General features: G+C 45.8%; 1 protein-coding gene across 1 annotated transcript in view; it reads right to left on the bottom strand.

The window, feature by feature from the left end:
* The window catches only part of SMARCAL1 (SNF2 related chromatin remodeling annealing helicase 1), a 285,071-nt gene that overhangs the window by 16,054 nt on the left and 250,820 nt on the right, over positions 1-18,197 (bottom strand). The window lies entirely within an intron of this gene.

Here is an 18,197-nt window from a genome sequence, read left to right as displayed (position 1 = left end):
AAGTTCTCCAACTTGGACCCAGATCCCCACGGGGAGACAACCCAAATGTGAGTGCCAAGGAGAGAGAGAAAATGATGCTTTGCTTGGAGGCCTCATTGCCTTATTTTCTCTAAAGCCTGATAATTTCCTCTAGGCCCTGGTCAAAGGAGCATAAATGGATTGAGTGACTGCAGTCTCAGTTGGACGAAAACTGATAAGTAGGCCACTTTTGTCTTCTCTGAGCTCCTGGCAGTATTAGCTCTTTGTGCTAAAAGGAGCAGACGCAAGGGCCCCCCTTCCACTCCCAGGAAACCTGCTTTAATGGTGACCTGCTGGGAAACGTGCTCCATTCTTTGTCATCTAAAACCTTCGTGACTCTAACGGTAGGAATTGCAGCCCCGATAAGAAGGGAGGGTGTCCTAGGCTGGTGGGTAGAGGGGATATTTTTAGGCAGCCAGAACCTCGGAGAACCCATCAAGTCACAGAGGCCCGCCCACTCCACTTGTCTGTCGGCTTTACGTTTGGACGGAATTTTTGGTGGCACAAAAGATTCGGTGCCTCCTGCCATTGGGAGGGCCCATTCTCCCACTCTGCTGTCTCTGGTTATTCCATCTTCCAGCATCCAGCTGGCTCCAACTCTGCCTGAAGAAGAACAGGCAGCCAGACCAGCCTTGCCAGACTGGCCATCTGTCCCAGCTGAGGGTGAGGGTCCCTCCCATCCCAGGTTTTCCCAAGGCTGCTGATGCAGCTGCCCTAGAAAGATTTTAAAACCTGTGTTCTTGTGGGTGCCACTAATTAGATATGGATCCTGGTAGAGTAACTTCTCCCACCGCAGGAAAGCCAGGCCAAGTCCCCAGTCTCTGCATGGACCGTTTCAGAAAACAGAACCCAGGGGCTTCCCTGGTGGCGCAGTGGTTAAGAATCCGCCTGCCAGTGCAGGGGACACGGGTTCAAGCCCTGGTGCAGGAAGATCTCACATGCCGCGGAGCAACGAAGCCCGTGTGCCACAACTACTGAGCCTGCGCTCTAGAGCCCGTGCTCCGCAACAGGAGAGGCCACCACAATGAGAAGCCCGCGCACCGCAACGAAGAGTAGACCCCACTCTCCGCAACCAGAGAAAGCCCACGCACAGCAACAAAGACCCAACGCAACCAAAAATAAAAAATAAATAAATCTATATAAGAAAAAAGAAAACAGAACCCAATATCAGGTAAGTGAGGTGAGGGAGAAGGAAGAAGAGCGGAATTGTCAAGAGGCGTGGCTTCTAGTGCTGGCTCTGCCACTCAGTAACCACGTGACCTTGGTAATCATTTCTGCTCTCTGGGCCTCAGTTTCCTCCTCTGAAAAATGAGAAAGTCAGATAGGATGTATCTAAGTTTCCTTTTTATGAATACAGTATCACCCCAGATGATCAAATATCTATACAGGGCTTCCCTGGTGGCGCAGTGGTTGCGCGTCTGCCTGCCGATGCAGGGGAACCGGGTTCGCGCCCCGGTCTGGGAGGATCCCACATGCCGCGGAGCGGCTGGGCCCGTGAGCCATGGCTGCTGAGCCTGCACGTCCGGAGCCTGTGCTCCGCAACGGGAGAGGCCGCAACAGAGGGAGGCCCGCGTACCGCAAAAAAAAAAAAAAAAAAATATCTATACAGATCATCCAGGCAAAATCTACAGTGAGTCAGTGGAATTTGAAATTGTGACAAGTGTCCATATTCGAGGCTCATACTTTCCTTAATTTTAATAATATTTTAGGCAGAGGTATTTTGTTGTATTTGGTAAAGTGGGCTGGGAGAGGTTGGGTAGTACCTCATTCTACTTTCTTTGCTGGTGTAGACACAGCTAAAGGGTTTGGATTAATTTGGGGGGACTGGCAACCGAAGTACTTATATCTCTCATCTGCTCTGAGGTGATTTTCTGATGCTGGAGGCTCTATTCTTATTCCATCTGTATCAGTTAGATCAGTTTTTATTGCAAGGGACGGAAAACCCAACTTTTTTTTTTTGGCCGTGGCACAAGGGATCTTAGTTCCCTGACCAGGGATGGAACCTGCGCCCCCTGCCTTGGAAACACTGAGTCTTAAGCACTGGACCGCAGGGAAGTCCCCAGAAAACCCAACTCTAATGGACTGAAGCCAAGCAAAGAAAATGTATTTTCTGATTAAGTCCAAACCATTGTCATGAAATTACATTTCGTTTCTCTCTTCTCAGCCCTGCATTCTCTGTATATTCTCAAGTCTTAAGTAGGATCTCCCTCTGTGATCACAAGAGAACATCTAGAAGCTCCCAAGTTTGCATACATCCATTCTGAAGTTCATGTCACTTAAGATAACTTGAGTTGCAAACAACAGAAAATCTGACTCAAGTTAGTGTAATCGATAAGAAAAGTTTTCACCTCACACAATAAGAAATCCAAAGATGTAGTGAGATCCAGATTGGTTAACTAATTGCCTCAACAATGTCATCAAGGAGCCAAGTTTTTTCTACTCTTTAATTTCTAGTATCAATTCTTTTTTTAGAAGAAGAGCCCTCATGGTCACATAATGGCTATTGAAATTTCAAGTGTCGTAATTAGACATTGCAAGGTGCAGGAAAAGAAGGAAAACTACCTCTTCCTACAGCTCTCTCTTCAGAAAGAAGAAATGTCCCCTAGAATCTCCCAGAAGACTTCTTCTCATGTTTTATGGTGCAGAATTGCTTCACTTGCCCATTCCTCAACCAACCACTGACACATTGAATAAAATTACCATGTTAGCTTAGATCAGTGGTTTTCAACCTGGGAAGATGTATCACACTGGCCATTTGACAATATCCAAAGACATTTTTGGTTGTCATAAATAAAGTGAGGGGTGCTACTGGCATCTAGTGGGTGGAGGACAGGGATGCTGCTAATCATCTTTGATGCACAGTGACAGCTCCCCACAACAAAGAACTATCTGGTCCAAAATGTCAGTAGTGCTAAGGTTGAGAAACTCTTGCTTAGAAAATCATCTAGGGTGCAATGGCTACTGGAGAGTCAACCATAATACCTTCTACGATGTTCTATCTGGAACTCATCAACAGTCTTAGTTCCAGCATTTCTAACAAAATCTTACTATACCTTATTGTTCTGACTGCATTACATGTCCATCCCTGAACCAGTTACTGTGTATGGGAGAATTAGATGCAGTGATTGGTTTAAGTCTAAGTCACATGTTCCACCTCTGAGCCAGGAACAAGTCAGCTCTACCTGAAGACATGAGCTGAGAGTGGGGGAAGAAAGGGTAATACCCCAGAGAGAACTGGGAACGGTAATCAAGATGAGATGAGTAGAAGCTAGGCAGCAAAAACAAAACAAACACACAAAACCCCAGCTGCCCACTACGCTATTCCTCTCACTGACAGACTAGAGAGGCAAGAATTGTGTTTGTACTTTGACTCAAAATAGCAGTAGCAGCAGTAAGCTGCTATAATGGGACCGTCTAGGAACACTCTGGGCTGGCTCCTGTGAACTGCTTATTCCATGTTGTGGTTAGAGCCCTGTGGCTTTAATGACCTCCATCCAAGCAGCACTCTGCACCTAAGGAAATGCTCAGTCAACCTGGCAAAGTGAAAGCAAGAGGAGCAGAGAAGGGGAAGGGAGAGGAGCAGGTCGCAGCTAAGATTGGTACGGAGAGAGGGAGAGCTGGGGTACAGGTGTGCTGTGTGTCCCCAACCCTGGTTGACTTCTCTGCCCTGGAGCTGAGCCCTGTGGACCACATCAGCCAGGCACCCTTGTCCTCTGGCTTCCAACTGGCTTCGGTCAATGACTGGCGACTTCAGGAGATGAAAAGGAGGGAAGAGAGAGAGATTTGGATATTTACTCCTCCTGATTCCTCCCGGTTTTGTCATGGTCTGGGAGTGTCTACCTCTCACTAGCGCTTCTGTTGGGTGGTTCCCCTTCCACGGTGCACATTCATTTAGGCTCCATAACACTATTCCCTCCCTGTGTCCCTCAGGCCTAAAGGTGACTCAACACTCCCCACTGGTTCCCTTAATCTCGCCTACACATCTGTATATAGGATCTTCATTAGAAAGTCTCTGAGTGTGTTGTCCTGACCTCCCAAGGAACCTGTTAAAACAGGCAGGTGGCAGGTGCAAGATCCACTCAGGCCAGGTGGTCACACCAGGGTGTGCTGTGCCTGGATCACACCTAATATTCTGTGAGCCTAAAGAATAGCCACTCACACCTGTTCCTTAGGACCTAGCCTTATTGGGAAACTTAATTGTTGAAATGATGGGTTTAAGTGTTAGTCTCCCTCTCTCCTCCCAATCTCTGCCAACCTCTTTACCCTCTTGTCTAAGCAAGTAGAAAGTGTGCTAACCATGCTATATTTGTAATGGTGCCTACCATTTCCTGAACACTTATAATATGCCAGACACTGTGCCAAACACTTTATGTGCTTTGTCTCATTTATCTGCACAACAAACTTACGGGTTAGATACTATTTTTCCTGTTTTAAAAAAGAGGGAACTGAGGCTCAGACAGTTAAGTAACTTGCCCAAGATCAAACAGCTGGTATGTGGCTATGGTGGCTAATACCAATGGTCACCAAGATTTCTGATTCTCTTCCCCTTCCTGGATATATGGAAAACTATATTTACCATCTCTCTTTGCAATCGGGCAGGGTCTTGTGGATAGAGTTACCAATGGAATGTGACTTCAAGTGACAAGGTGCTCCTGCGCTGACACATTTTAGAGCTGGCATGCGGTGTTCAGTGCCCGATTCCTCTGCCACTTCAGTCACAGGAGCACGTGTTGAGATGGGGGTGCCATGAGACTAAAGCAGCCTAGACCGCTGAGCCACTACATGAAGGCAGCTGCCCTGCAGAGTCACTAGGACGGGTACTGACTTGGAGAAAAGGTCAAATAAACTTTCAGTGTGTTAAGAAACTGAAAATGTGGTGCTGTTTGTTATTGCAGCATAACCTAATCATTCCAAAAGTGGAAACAGAGTCTTGGATTATATAAAGAGCTTGGCCACTAATCAGCTAGATGACTTCAGAGATTGGTTACAATCTGGGCCTCAGTTTCCCAGTCTGTAAAATGTTTGCCTGGGATCGGAAGAGCAATGTGGTTCATTCTGGTTTACCATTCTATGACATACTCTGTGGTAGCCTGAATTTGAGCCAAGTTTTTATGTGTGAGTGGAAAATAAGTCTCTGGTTTCCCTCTCACTGCATGCCCTGGTCACTCGATACTAACTCAGCACTTCCTCCTCCTTTCCAAGGCTCCTGACTGGTGCCTGACACCAGCCATGTGGTCTCTCCTCTCTGCCACATCCTCAGTCCAGAGCCATCTGTCGGGGTTTTCAATTTGGGGATGCTCCTGGAGGGGAACGACTAGCCAGCCTGCTCCGTGTCAGCCACAGCCTTGCTGCCCACTGCTGGTACCCATGACTGCACAGGCTTCTCTGAGCTCTTTTTCCAGAAAGGCAAATGGTATTATTAAATATTCAAGAAGCCTGCAATGAGGCAGTGGACATGATAGACGGAATCTTCTTCTCAGTTGTCCTGAGAGGGCAGTTGCCGGCTCAGAGCCAGGCTGAGACAAAGGGAGAGGTGGTCTCAGCCGAAGATTCCCCAGGATCCTCTGGATTTGCCTCTGATGTGTCCACCCCACATCTGGCTCCAGAACATGAGGGCTTTTGTTCTTCATGTGGACAAAGTCCTCCACTGACCAATCCTCTTTGGTAACATATCATCTCGTTCGAGTGACATGTGATTATGCAGGGAACTATGGGCATCTGAGATGTACAGATACATACACAGTCCTAAGTAGAAAAATAATCTATATTTGTACCACAAACTCTCCCAGTTTATAGTGTACAATGATACCCACACCCGGTAACCTTTAGCCATGTACATACATGTAACCTATTTTAACAGAGAGCCCACTTGATGCAACGTGGCTTTCAAAAAGCCTGTTTTAAATGGCTACTCAATGTGCACATGTAGATCGATAGCTAAACAGATAGAAATATTGATTTTTAGATACATATGTAGCAATAATAAAACCTTGAATTTATATACCTTTTCCCTCCTGAGGAATTCACAGGACGTGTCAAGTCTCCCCTATGTGGATAGCACAAAAGTTTATCTGTGCATATCATGTGAAGTGGAATTAATATAAACACATAGAAAGCCCCCCGTAGCGTCCTGGTGTATGTCACCTTGTACCTCATATACCTTGAGCATCTGGATTCACATACCTTCCAAAATAAGGGAGACTTGGGTTCTATAAATCATAACAAGAAGATGTAATGTAAAACCATCCATGTGCATACTACAATATTATGTTCTAAATAATGTCATCTGGAGTTAAAAAAAATTGTATCTGCACATCCTGCAATATTTATCATTGCTGCATTTTCAGATCAGATGTGTTTATTGACATAGAACGTTGTTACATGGGTATCTAATTGTGTCAAACTTGCTTAAGCTATCTGCGATATTGTGATTTATAGGAAAAATATATATTTGGTCATTCAGATGAGATATGAAATATGAGATATTTCTCACAGATATTTGGTCATCATCTACTCTTCCTGGCTCACAGCTCCCCAAACCCTTGGAATTTCCTGAATGATAAGACCAACGAGATAGTATTTGGTCTCTTGTCCACAGTTCCTGAAAACACTTCAGAAAATGTGACATTTGGCTCCCATCCAAGTGTGGGAGCTGGTTGCCTGGAGAACAAACCAAGTGATCAGAGGGTTGGAACTTTTAGTCCCACCCCCCGATTTCTGGGGAGGGGAGAGGACCTTGAGGTTGAATCGATTGCCATTGGCCAATGATTTAATCAATCATGATTTTGTTATGAAGCCTCCATTAAGACCCCAAAATGACAGGGTTTGGAGAGCTTCCAGGCTGGTGAACAGATGGAGATATTGGGAGGGTGGTGCTCTTGAAGAGGGCATGGGAGCCGCATGCCCCTTCCCACATACCTCACTCGGTGCATCTTTGGCTGTTGATTCATATCCTTTAATATCCTTTTACAATAAACTGGTAATCTAGTGAGTAAATGGGTTTTCCTGAGCTCTGTGAACAACACTGGAAAATTAATTGAACCTGAGGAGGGGATTGTGGGAACCTCTGATTTATTGCCAGTTGGTCAAAAGTACAGGTAACAACCTGGACTTGTGACTGGCATCTGAAGGGTGTCTTGTGGGACTGAGCCCTTTACCTGTGACATCTGATGCCATCTTTGGGTAGATAATGTTAAAATTAAGGTGTATTCTCAGACACCCTATTGGTGTCAGAGAATTGCTTGTTGGTGTGGGGAAACCTAGACACACACACACACAAACTCACACACACACGATGGAATTGGGTTCAGGAACCATATTTACTATCCACTTAAGATTTGTGCACTTGAGTGTGTATAAGTAAAAACCTCAGTATAAAAAAGTAAGAAAGCACAAAGTTGCCTCTTGAAATCCAGCATGCATTCTCATAAACTGGGGCCAGAGCGATGGAAGATATGTAGTGCATGGGCGTGTCTAAGAATTCTGTTGGTCCAGATAGCGGTGGGACACTGAGTCCTGATTCTGAAAGTCGTGTGATCTTGGCCACTTAACCTCTCTGTGCCTATTTCCTCATCTGCAAACAAAAATAGAACTAACCTTGAGAAGTGGTATAAAGGTTAAATGAGAAAATGAAGGTAAAGCACTTCACATGGTGTCTCCACATAATCAACTCTCAGCAACCGTTGACTATTCCCATTATGATTGCAATGACCCCAGCTCCTTGTGCTGACACAGCCAGAGGCCACTCAGTGCAGAGCATCAACTCTGTCCCTCCACAAGCAACTGCAAAAGTAAAAAGGATTAAATGTAATCAAAGACCTAATTAATGTCCTGGTTGTCCAACCCTCATCCACAACAGCCAGACAAATGAATTTTGGTCTTCCAAATTCCCAGCTACTCGCTGTGTTTTCTAACTTCCTCAGCAAACAATACAACCTCTTCCCAACACCAGCTCCCCTACCTTAACATGCTGTCATACCTCTCCTTTTCTAATCTCAAGACTACCTGCTGGTCCTGGTCCTGTCATCCAGCAATTCCTTTTATATACACCCCTGCAGTTATGTACCCCAGAAAAACTAGCCTAGTCCACATGAGTGGTATGTGTGTGTGGAGAATGAACAAAACATGGACTTTGTAGAAAGACAGGCCTGGATATGGATCTTAGGCATGCCCCTCAGTGCAAGTTACCTGACCTCTCTGAGTCTTAGTTTCCTTATCTAGAAAATGGGACCACTGATCCCTACATTAGAGGGTTGTGATAAGAATGCACTAAGAACGCACATATCAAGTAAGTGCCTAACATTGCTGAAGAGATGAATGGATTAGTGACAAGTAAGAAGGCGCTTGCTGCAAATTCCTTGCTTAGGGGAATGTTTGCAGTTCTGTTGGGCAAGATAACTCCTTATTAGCTGAAATAAAATTCTGTGCCTCCTTGAGAATTATCTTCTCTGAGCATTTTCATTGAGAGTGAGTCCTAGCTAGGGCTGCCAAGATTTGTGCAAGTCACACATACTTGTGAAATTCAGGAACATTATCTCTTACTGACAGACTATAATGACAGTAATAAACAGGGAAGCCTCTGTTCTAATAAACAAGTAATTATAGTTGACCCAAAATGTGTAAACATGAGGCTAATTAGCAAATCCTCTCATAGCTGTTTCCAGTTTGTAGACATGTTTCGGAATGTGGATAAGACCGGACACTCTGTGTCCTCATCCATAGGTATATGAATATGTGGGCAATAGCTGCCATCTTCTTGGTCAATCCTTTCTTCTGTTTTTTTTTTGTGGTACTTAGGCCTCTCATTGTTGTGGCCTCTCCCGTTGAGGAGCACAGGCTCCGGACGCGCAGGCTCAGCGGCCATGGCTCACCGGCCTAGCCGCTCTTCAGCATGTGGGATCTTCCCAGACCGGGGCACGAACCCATGTCCCCTGCATCGGCAGGTGGATTCTCAACCACTGCGCCACCAGGGAAGCCCAATCCTTTTTTCTTTTTCCTTTTTCTTCTGATAGAAAGTATTATATTTTTAAGTCAAGAAAATGGGGTCATTTTAGCATCTTGGTTACCAATGTAATCCCTTTAAACTCAGGTTTCCTAGTAACCTTGGGAGACTATAATTTATTACACAATTGTCTTTAGATATAGGGACACTGGCCTCATTACCTGGGTTCTTTCCAAACTTAGATACAGAGACTGTCAATCCTTGGGATTTGAGAATGATGGGTGATGGAAGGCTGAAAGGGAAGGTGGTTTAGATTAATAAACAGTGTTAAACTAACAAATGGTCTTTACTGAAGCAAGGAAGAGGCCACACAGGGGACAGTAACCCAAATGGGGATTCTGTCCTGCTTGCAAGTAGAAGGGCCATAGCTTGGAGGCTTTGTTCCAAAGTAGAGAGCATTTCCATTTATGCTTCCCTAGAGATGGGCTGCAAAATTATTTTCAATGAGGAGTAGCCACAATTAATTCCTTGGTCATGAGCAAAAAACCTGGATACCCTAACTATAAACATTTTTCTAAGAAATTCTCCTTTTTATTTTCTTTATTTTTTTTAATTGACATAGTAAGAAAAGGAAAGACAGGCATGATTTTCCACTAATCTCTTTCTTCTTTTATTTCTCTAGTAATTGCCCTCATAAGGATTACATTTCTTTCTTAGATCCTCTTTCTCTCATCTTTTCAAGGCCATAACTTTGTCTAAGAGGTCTTCATGGATAATGAGGTAGGGAGAAGTAGTATTGCCCAGTAGTTAAGGATACTGACTTGTGGTTCAGAAAGACTTGGTTTTGATCCCCACTTCACTACTGTTTCAGTCAGGAGAATCAGAAATCTTGGTGACCACTGGTATTAGCCACCATAGCCACATACCAGCTGTTTGATCTTGGGCAAGTTACTTAAGTGTCTGAGCCTCAGTTCCCTCTTCTATAAAATAAGAAAAACAGTAGTATCTAACCCATAAATTTGTTGTGCAGATTAAATAAGATAAAGTCTATAAAATTTTTGGCACAGTGTCAGGCATATTGTAAGTGTTTAAGAAATGGTAGACCTCCAATCCACTCCCTACTCAGCAACCAGAGTGACCTTTTAAAAAATAGAAATCCATTACTTAAAATCCTTCAGTGGTGTCCCAGCTCACTTAGAATTAAATTTCACCATTGTTACAGGACTCTACATGATATGATTCTTGTCCTCCTCTCCGATTTCATTTTCCATCACCCCTCCCCTCATTCGCTAGTCTCCAGTCACACTGGCCTTCTCTCTGTTCCCCTAACATGCTACATCATTTCCACCTGAAGCTCTCTGCTTGCTGACTTCTCTGATTGGAATATTCTACCACAGATCTTTACAACATTAGGTCCTTTTCCTCTCTTTGGTCTAAATTCAGGAAGTCTTCCCTGTCCTCACCATCTATTTCCCTCCAGTCAATCCATGTGCTAGTGCGCCATTCCCTGTCACATTAACCTGTTTAGTTTCGTTATAGCACTTATCACCATATGAAATTACTTGTTTTATTTATTTGTCTACTTATCTGTTTTCCACACTAGGATGTGGACATTGTGAGAGCAAAACCTTCATCTGTCTTGCTTCCTACTGAATTCCTGTCACCAGGAATGGTCCAGACTCCAGGGGTAAATGCACAAATCTCTTCTCAGCACCTTTTCCATATCACTGTGTTACCTCTTTCTGATATTGATTTGGAACTTTCTCTTTACTCACTCCTGTCTGGAGAAGAATATCAACTCAGAGCAGGGGAACGGCCAGCCCTGCTCATGTGATGGCTGATGGTGGGAGGGTGAGAGGGTGGCTCTGAGCTTTGTCTTCTAAGCCGGTATTCTCCACAATGGAACTCAAGAGGAACTAGACAAAAAGGCATATCCCAAGTGACATACTAGACATACTAAGTTAGAATCTCTGGAAATGAGACTCAATTAATTAATTGATTAAATTGAATATTTAATTAATTACCCAGGAAATCTGCACTTTAAACAACCACCCAAGCTAAACTTTAAAGCACACTAAGGCTTGAGAGGAACTCTCCTAGGTCTTAAGTTCAGCCCACAAATTAAGCATACCAAAGTACTTCTTTTTCCTGGTGATCTCTCACATGTACATTGCATTGTCCCATGAATGATCAAACTCTTCATCTGAGGTCAGAGTAGAGTGCCTTGGGGCACAGAAACACAGGCACAGTGACTGATGTTCTCAGTGCCCTATGTATGAGTTACCAATTGCTGTGTAACAAATTACTCCAAAACTTAATGTGTTTCTCACATTTGGGGACACTTTTCTGCTCACTAGAAACTCCTTGAGAGGAATAGGGTAAAGTGACATGAGTCAGGAGCAGAAATAGGAGAGGAAATTAAAATCCATTTCGAATCTTTCCTTATTAGTGTCTCAGTGAAAGTTTGGATAAGGAGGCTGGGATATTGGTTAAGATGGGGCTGTAATATTGCTCTGGATTCTTACAGTCCACAAATGAAAGAGGTCTATAGCTTGCAGTAACAGTGACTATGCTGATGGTGGGGGTGGTCATAATTCATTTGGCAAATATGTATTGAGCACCTACTACATGCCATCACTGACCTAGGCACATGGGATGAAAATGGACCAAAACCAAAAAACCGAAACTAAACAAAGCAAAAAACCCCTGCCCCACGGAGCTTAAATTCTAGAAGAGGAAATGGAAGGACATGATGCTAACATGTCACTCCCTGTTTGAAGCATTTCCTTCTCATGAGTTCTTAGTCGTGAGAGATTTAGTCTCCACCAAGTCCCCAGGTTCAATGAGAGATTCCCCAAACTTTATCGTTCCCAAGGCTTGAAGGTGACAATTGACTCAAAATGCTTACATGCAGAGAAATGGACTCTGGTTGAGAGGCAGATGTCTCTATATATGTGTTGGGAGTGAGGGCTGTGATAACGTACAGAGGGCTTAAAACAACTACATTTATCTCACAGTTCCATAGGTCAGAAATCCAGGCACAGCTTAGCTGGGTCCTCTGGCTCAGGTTCTTTCATGAGGCTGCAAACAAGATGTCAGCCAAGCTTAAGGCTCAACTGGGGAAGGATTTGATTCCAAGCCCACTCATGTGATTGTTGGCAATCAGTTCCTTGTGGGCTGTTGGACTAAGGGCCTTGGTTCCTTGCTGGCCGTTGGCTGGAGGCTGTCTGTCCTCAGTTCCTTGCCACATGGGCCTCTCCATAGTGCAGCTCACAACACAGCATCTGATTTCCATCAGAGTGAGCAGGTGAGAAGAGCCAGAGAGAGAATGAGAGCAAGATGGAAGTCACAGTCGTTCATAACCTGATCTCTGCAGTGACATCCCATCACTTTGACTGTATTCTATTTATTAGAAACAAGTCACTAAGTCCAGCCCACACTCCAAAGGAAGCACTTACACAAGGGCATGAATACCAGAAGGTGGGGAGCATTAGGCACCTTTTAGAAGCTGCCTACCACACCTTAGCCTGAGTTTTGAACTATTTTTGACATGGGACACAGTATGACAGACAGATAATAACTGTGTGGGAATTCTGTGTGGCACCCGGGAATTTAATTTAAAAGGCAGAGTTCCAGCGTAAGAAGAGCATACACTTTAGGTTGAGAGAGGCCTCTGTTAGAAGCTCAGCTTTGGTGTTCACCAACTGTATTTAACTTTAGACTTAATTTCTCTGAGCCTCGCTTTTCTCGTCCAAAAAATGTGGAAAATACCTACCACTTAAGGAGTTTTGAGGATCAGAAAAATAACTCGGGCAAGGTGCTTGTTAAAATGCAGATTCTCAGGTTGCTCCCTAAGAAATTCATATTCAGTAGACTTGGGGTGGCACATCAGAATTGTTATTTTTAATAAGTACATATGCAAAAGGTGTATGGCTCAGTATATGGTAGCTATTAGTAATCTGCGTGACAACTAATTCTGCAAGTATTCTTGAGGAACTATTTGCTTAAAGAGAGTCAACTGTGAATTAGTGGAAAGCAAACTGTATTGAGGATTAGAAGATGTATAAGTTCTAGCCCTTGTCTGACGATTACTTTGCTATGGAATCTTAGGCACAGAGTCACCTAATCTTTCTGGACTTCTCTTTTTCCCCCAGCCTCTGTAAAATGCCTTCTACCCTGAGTACTCTCTGTCTAGGAAAAGAAACAATAGCTACTAGATGGGATCCGTTTAGGGCTCCCCTGGTTGGTGAAACAAGTGCAATGGCCTCCATAATAAGTCTTTTCTGAAACTCCGCATCTCCTAATATCTCTTCCTGAAGACTATTTCTTGGAGCCTCTGATTCTTCTCCTCTTCTAATTCATATGACCCCAGCATCTCTGTATGTAATGAAATATATCTGAAAACAACCTCGTTTAAAAGAATAAATCTGTTAAGGAGCTGAGAACTTTCTGGCGTGAAATGAAAAATATTGATTGCTTCTCACCTGTTAGCAGTGAAATCCCATCCAGTTAATTAACCTGCTCAGAGATAAAGTTTATTTCTGCCATTCACCTTCAGCTCCAAATCTTTAAAACTATTAAAACAAGTACCTGGTCAATGAATAAATCTTCTCCCAGAGTAGTTCAGCGCCTTCTGTAATCTGGTTTCAGCCTACCTTTCTGACCTTACTTCCAGCTACTTACCTTCAAGCACCTTCCACTCCAGACAAATGGAAGAACTAAAGTATTCATCAGTCCCATTGCCAGAAATATACTTCCCTCCTCTGAATGCTACATATTAACTCAGTTCAAATGTCACTTCTTTTTATTTTATTTTATTTTTTGGCTGCGTTGGGTCTTTGCTGCTGCACGAAGGCTTTCTCTAGTTGCGGTGAGCGGCGACTACTCTTCGTTACGGTGCGCGGGCATCTCATTGTGGTGGCTTCTCTTGTTGTTGAGCACCGGCTCTAGGCGCGAGGGCTTCAGTAGTTGTGGCGCACAGGCTCAGTAGTTGTGGCTCGCGGGCTCTAGAGCGCAGGCTCAGTAGTTGTGGCGGAGGGGCTTAGTTGCTCCGCAGCATGTGGGATCTTCCCGGAGCAGGGATCAAACCCGTGTCCCCTGCATTGGCTGGCAGGCAGACTCTTAACCACTGTGCCACCCGGGAAGTCCCAAATGTCACTTCTTAAAAAAGGCTTTCCTGGAGCTCTGGCATCTCTACCTCCTCCCACCTTTCCTAATTGCTGCCAAGGTGTAAGCATTAATTACCTCCTTATTCTAAACACTCCAAAACTTTTACTACCTTTGTAGCATTTATTATTTTATAACTTATATTATGATTGTGTACATATTTATAGTATTAGACCCTACAGGATGCAATTCCAACCAATTCGTTTTTGTGTTCCCCACATCTTCCAATACAACTCCTTGCCTATGATTGGGGTTTAGTAAATATTTTTTGAATGCTTAAAATGGAGACCCATTGATCTCTGACTTTTATTCTTGGGGGTTCCCAACAACTGTTTTATCGTCAGGATAAGAAGAATCCAACTCAGTGAGGCCCTTTTCAAGATTTACATTATATTCAAAACAGAAATTTCAAGCTTTCCAGGTTTTTTGAAGACAGTCCTGTTGTTGCTTCCCATCCTTAGCAACTTTCTATTTCTAGAAATCTTTTTGCTCTCAGTGGAAGGGTTGGAAAAAAAATAGTCTTCTTATGGATATCACCCCTTTCAGTGACTCTGAATACAAGCTTCATATGGCTTTTCTATCTCTTGCCCCAATTTACTTGCATGACACACTTGGAACTAGTATTTTATTGGCATAAAACCCTGAAACTCAATTTTAGGTAAAGCAGATATTCAGTCATGTATGAGAGCATTCACATGTGTGTGTCTGAGATGAAGAGGAGAAACACAGTAGCTTCATTGAAATAAAAAGCCCATTCATTCATTCAGTGTTCATTTTCTTGATCATCCACCAGACTTTAGGCGCTATATTATGTGCTGATGATTCAAATATAAATACTGATTCTTGCCTTCAAGGAGCTCTGAGTCATGTAAAGGAAGATGAATATATGATGAGATCATTATTCTAGAGTGTAATTCACACAGTGTCCTCGGCAAGCACAGGGTAATGTGGAGCACAGAGAATTTTCTTTGAGAGCAAATGGACTTTTTTTAAGCAAAGAAAAACATTTTGCAGCACAGTGGTCATACTCATATCAATAAAATACATATTATTTTGTAGTTATTAACAGCATCACCATCCTTTTCCAACCACTCACCTTGGGCCAGGTGTCAGCATCCATGGTGGGTGCTGGAGCATGATGCAAACAAGCAACCACCCTGGGTTAACCAAGACCCACACTGAAGTCCTTACTCCTTAGAGCTTGTAGGAATGAACCATTGAAGGAGACGGCAGCCAAGGGGTCTTATGATTCATAGGGCTGAACTTCATGCCAATGATATTTTGGAGCAGAGATTTTTGCATGCTACTCTGTCTATGGCTCCAACATTTCTAAAGGAGTGTAGATGACTCATTGGGATAGCTTATCCAAGTCTATGACCTTGGAGTTGTGTGTGTGTGTGGGGGGGGGTGTTGGGGGAGCAGTTATGAGAGAAGGCAAGAAAGAAATCCTGAGTTTTATTTATTTATTTATTTATTTTTGCGGTATGCGGGCCTCCCCCCGCTGCGGCCCCTCCCGTTGCGGAGCACAGGCTCCGGACGCGCAGGCTCAGCGGCCACGGCTCACGGGCCCAGCCGCTCCGCGGCATGTGGGATCCTCCCAGACCGGGGCGCGAACCCTGTTCCCCTGCATCGGCAGGCGGACGCGCAACCACTGCGCCACCAGGGAAGCCCCAAATCCTGAGTTTTAAATGACCAAAGTCTACAGCTGCAAGTACTGAGTATTTGTACAGACCACTTTAAATTTTCTTTTTATTCACATTTAGAGACACTTTTCTTATTCACTAGCAACTCACTGAGAAGGATGGAGTAGATGACATGAGTCAGAAGTAGAAATAAGAGAGGAAATTAACATCCATTTCAAATTACCTCTTATCAGTGGCTCAGTGAAAGTCTCAAATAGAGGGGAGGTTGGAGATATTGGTTAAGATGAGCCTGTAATATTGCTCTGGATTCTTATGGCTACAATTGAAAGAGGTCTATGGCTTGGAGTAATGATGACTTTGGTGATGGTGATCATAATCCATTCAAAAAATATGTATTAAGTACCTGCCACATGCTCTCTCTGACCCAGGCACATAAGATTTAAATAGACCAAAAAAAAAAAAAAAAATTCCCGTCCTTTGGAGCTTAAATTCTAGAAGAAACTGGCAGAAACGTGTTAGCGTCCCTCTCCCTGTTAGAACTATTTTCTTCTCATGAGTTCCTAGTCATGAGGGACTTCGTCTTCATCAAGTTCCAGCATCAGTGCAAGAGTCCCAAAAATGTATCTCTTTCAAAGCTCGCAGACTGATATCTGCTTAAAATGTTTATGAGTAGGGAAACAGACTCTGGTTGAGACGTAGACGTCTCTGTGCATGTGCGTTGAGGGGGGCCGTGAAAGTGTACAGAGGGAAGAAATTCTACAGCGGTACCGTCCACACGGAGCCTCTCCAGCGGGGGGAAATGCACGAGTTAGTACGCGAATGCTCCTCTCTACCCCGCTTGCCTTTCTCGCTCTTTCACCACTTTGCTCCCTCCTTCTCCTTCCTTCCCTTTCGCTTGGTCCCTCCCCATCTCCTTGCCTCGAACAGTCTTTCCCTCCTCCTGTCTCTCCCTCTCCCTCTCGCCTCTTTCCCTCCTCGATCCCTCCCCGGCGTCTGCGTCAGGCCCCCACTTGCGTGACGCTCAGGGTCTGGGTGGGAGCTGTCCACTCGCCCGGAGTGCTGAATGCACGGCGGCGGCGGCGGCGGAGGTAGCCGAGAGCCTTCTCTGCTCCAGGAACCCTGTTTCCAGACCTCGGACGGTCAGCCCACCGCCTGCCACCTCCCTTCCAGCACCACCCCTTTGGGAACTGAGCCGGGGCTGGGGGGCAGCAGTCGCGGCGGGCGGGTGCTGAGCAACGGCGGAAGACGAGACAACACCTGGCAGCAGCCTGGAATCTGATTTGCTTCCTCTCGCCTTTTATAAGAGATATATTTATATACGGTTTTGGGGGGTCGCGAGGACCAAGCCGGAGCCGAGTGCTGGCTGCCTCCCACCTCGGCCACGCCGCTTCCCCCCTCCCCACCCTCAGCGGGCACCGCAAGCAAGCCTCACCTCGCCGCTTCTAGGAAGAGAGGTAGCGACAGCGAGCCCAGCCAGCTAGAGGCGGCGGAGAGGAGGGCGGGGCGGGGGCCCGAGAGCCGACCGAGGCCGCCCTCGGTAGCGGCAGCGGGGGCCGAGCTGCCCTGAAGACCTGACAGCCGCCCTCCTCCGCCCCCACCCACCCAGCGGCGCTCTCCTCTGATTATCTGAGAAGCGAATGATTCTTATTGCACTAGTGTGATTTCGTTTTCTATTTCCCCTACTGCTCCCGCCGGAGCCGCCCCGCCCCTGCGCCTGCCTCGCCTCCGGTTGCATGGCAGCGCTGCCCGGGCGCGGGGGCTTAGGGCCGGCCCCCCGGGAAGGGGGAGGAGGAGGAGGAGGATCATGAGGCCGGCAGCCTTGGCCGCGTCGGACGGCGAGCAGCAGCCAGAGGACGAGCCGGAGCAGCCCCCGCCCCGGAGACACCCGCACGCCGACGAGCGGTCGCCGCCGCAGCAGCATCGGCGGCCTCGGGCGGACCCGGAGCCAGAGGAGGAGGGCGACAGCGGCCCCGAGGAGGCCCCCGAGGAGAAGGCGAGGCCACCCACCCGCCCGGACCTGCCCTTATCCCGGCCCTTGCCCCTCGCCCAAAGGGACATTTGATGGAGCCAAGGGAAGGGGGCCGAGCATTTACAGACTGCCGCAGGGGCGGGCGGGGTGCTGAGACCATGTAATTACCCCTTCCTCTAGCCCCCTCCCACAAGTCCCTAATCTCTACCCCGCTCTCTGCCTCCCACCCCCAAACACACACACCCTTCTTCTAGCCAGGATCTTAAAGCTCAGGAAGGAGGTGGCTCTGCAAGGGTTAAACGGTCTTCTCTGTTTTTCCCTTTCTTTCCCCCCCCTACCCCCCCGCAGTCCCTGATTTTCCCACCTCTGTTCTCCTAATTGGCTTTCCCCTCTTCTGTGCAGCCCTTTGGCTGCGAAGGCAAAGCACAAGCCCCTTGCCCGGTTGCACCTGAATCCCTTC

This window comes from Physeter macrocephalus, chromosome 2 (genome assembly GCF_002837175.3).
Source record: "Physeter macrocephalus isolate SW-GA chromosome 2, ASM283717v5, whole genome shotgun sequence".
Taxonomy (NCBI): domain Eukaryota; kingdom Metazoa; phylum Chordata; class Mammalia; order Artiodactyla; family Physeteridae; genus Physeter; species Physeter macrocephalus.
Note: the sequence above shows the minus strand (reverse complement) of the source record. Positions and strands in the feature narration are given on the sequence as shown.